Below are 3,074 nucleotides of genomic sequence, written 5' to 3'. Positions count from 1 at the left end.
CAGCTACCCATGGACAGATATTTGGCTATAGTTCCCTTGGTTGAACATACTCCCAAGCTCCCAGCCTTCTTAGCGTGTGTCCATCCTGGCCACTACCTCAGAACAAAGATGGTCTCAATAACCAGCTGTCACTCCTAACACATCCTCTTCTAGCATCTACCTCTCCTGGTTGTTTAGTTTTTAAAGTCACTGTTACTGGGCATTGAAAGACTTTTAAACGAACTACAGGGAAGAGACAACTATTTTTTCCAAGGTGAGATATTGGGTGGTCCATATGGGACCACACAGGACTGTGGTCTACTTCTGCTGCTATCACAAAATAGCAAAGAGTAGGTAAGCTATAAGAGTTGAAATTGACTTTGCCCCATCTAATGCGAGAATGAAGATCATTCTCAGCAATCAGACTGTTAACATTCCAGAAAAAGTGGACATCGCTCTGAAGGAGTGCACAGTCATTGTGAAGGGCCCCAGAGGAACCCTCTGGAGGGACTTCAATCACATCAATGTAGAGCTGATTCTCCTTGGGAAGAAGAGGCTCTGGGTTGACAAATGGTAAGGTAACAGAAAGGAACTGGCCACTGTCCGAAACCATCTGCAGTCACGTTCAGAACATGATCAAGGGTGTTACACTGGGCTTCCGCTACAAGATGAGGTTTGTGTATGCCCACTTCCCCAACAATGTCGTTATTCAGGAGAATGGCGCTTTGGTTGAAATCCGAAATTTCTTGGGTGAAAATCATACCCACAGGGTTCGGATGAGGACAGGTATTGCTTGTTCTGTCTGTCAAGGCCAGAAGGATGTATTAATCCTTGAAGGAAATGATATTGAACTTGTTTCAAATTCAGCAGCTCTGATTCAGCAAGCCACAACAGCTAAAAACAAGGATATCAGAAAGTTTTTTAATGGTATCTATGTGTCCGAAAAGGGAACAGTGCAGCAGGCCGATGAGTGAGACCTGAGTTACCCAGCTCCAGAAACAAGATCCTGAATTGAAGTACGATTTGGGGTGTCTTTTGGGACAATAAAAGACATATTGGGGGAAAAAAGCAGATATTGAGTTCCTCATAATTCTAGAGTTTAAGAAATCTAAGATGAAGACCCTAGCACCCAATGAGGATCTTCTTTCCACCTCATTCCATGATAGAAGACAAAAAGACAGGAAAGAGACTAAGAGGGAAACACACTCTTTTATGATGACAGTGATCTCATCAATGGGGAAAAAGCCCACACGGCTCAATCGCTTCCTTACCATTCTACCCCTCACCCCATTATAGTGGCACCTAAATTGTAACATGAGTTTCCAAAAGGACAAACATTTACACTATAACAACTATAGAGGAAGGCTGAAGGTATGAGACTGAACTGCAATAAATGGAACTTGCCTATAGGGAGCAGTGGAAAGGAGGGGTTGCCAAGACGTAAGGGACTAGTAATCGGGTGTCTTGTTTTTAAACAATAATTTTGATGTTGTTTTTAATAATGAGGATGTGGCTATCAATAATCAAGAACGGTATAACAATCTCATGAGTGGCAGCAGAAGACACAAGACTCCTGGATGCTAACACAGGAATCCCTTGTTCACCACAATAAGCAGCAGTAACAATGTCAGCATTTGCACTTGGTCCCCAAGAGTTTCATTTCCATAATAAAACATACAGGAGTTTTGATGATTCCTATACATCTGAGCAGCAGAAGAAAATTGCTGATATATGGAGAACTTGACCTCTTATAATGGGCTGTTCTAGGTCTACTTTAATAGAACCACCACATAGTGTGTTTTATAACTTATTATAATCTATACTTTTAATAATATTACTTTAAAATGCAATACAGCATCCTAACATGTTGACAATTTTATTAAGGTAAGGCTCTAGATTATCTCCCCAACAAAAAAATACTTTCAGGATATGTTATGGGATATTTGATTGTACTGTGAAACCCCAAACCTGTGTTAATAAAATCAACCTTGGATCAGGGGGCGGAGCCAGCAACTAGTTGACAGAGTAGTTGATAAAGAAATGCACAGGAAGGGATAGGGAGGGACTTGGAGATTCGTAGTCTATTGATTTGGGACAAGTGGAGAGATGCTCTCTTGCTGGGTCTCTGGCCAAAAAGGAAGCTAGCAGGTTTTTACCCCAACATCTGACTACCAAGTCTTTATTGGTACATAGAATGATAGAGACTTATTTAAAAACTACATTTGATGGCAGCAGCAGGGCTGGTGCTGGCAGGCTGGGAAGTTCCACAAGGCCAAGGTGGAGTGCTGACTGCAGGGTTAGGGGGGCACAGATGGTAGTTAAAATACCAGCAGATCAGGTACAGCCACAGAGCTGGAGATAAAACAAGAATGTTGATATATCTGTAGTCTTCAGAGTCAGTAGCGCCTTCTTCAGGAATTGCACAGGACAGTTCATTTAACTTGTAGTAAGAAGGGTACATTAGTTTATCTTTTCACTTTAATATAATTCATCTTTTAATATATCTATTACATATATTTTATTATGTTATATTACCATGATGCTACAAGTAAATATATATAAAGGATATGTAGATATATTAGAGTGCATGCTCTGTTTTACTTAGTTATTTTTTTGCAAATACAAGTATATTTTTTAGTGTTGAAATAATGCTTTTGTAATTGTATGAATATATATATATATATATATATACACACAATAATCATTATTCACTTAAGGAGAATTACTCAAAAATAGAATTGCAGGATAAAATGGCATCTACTCCTTTTTAAGTTCTTAAGTCATTGTTTTCAATATTACCCAATATTCCTCCAGAAAATCTGCAACAGTCTCCCCCTCAACACAGCAGAATTTGAGTGTACATGCTCATATCCACAGCCTGATAATTCTGCCTATAGTTAAGAGAGGATTTTTGCACCTTTAAAAATTTTATTGATGAATAACATTATTTTGTTTTAATGAGAATATCTTCCATTACTTAAGGAGCAGAATGTTTTTCATATATATCTGATATTAAATTTCTTCTGAAACTGCCTGTTTATTTTCCTTGCCTTTTCTATTAGAATGATTCATCTTTTATTTAAAAATTAATTTTA

General features: G+C 38.5%; 1 pseudogene; it reads left to right on the top strand.

The window, feature by feature from the left end:
• The first annotated feature begins 379 nt into the window (after positions 1 to 379).
• LOC131905730 (large ribosomal subunit protein uL6-like) lies at positions 380 to 1,492 on the top strand (annotated as a pseudogene).
• Positions 1,493 to 3,074: the final 1,582 nt, after the last annotated feature.

This window comes from Peromyscus eremicus, chromosome 3, assembly GCF_949786415.1.
Source record: "Peromyscus eremicus chromosome 3, PerEre_H2_v1, whole genome shotgun sequence".
NCBI lineage: Eukaryota > Metazoa > Chordata > Mammalia > Rodentia > Cricetidae > Peromyscus > Peromyscus eremicus.
The sequence above is the reverse complement of the archived record's forward strand: the minus strand, read 5'-3'. Positions and strand labels throughout refer to the sequence as shown.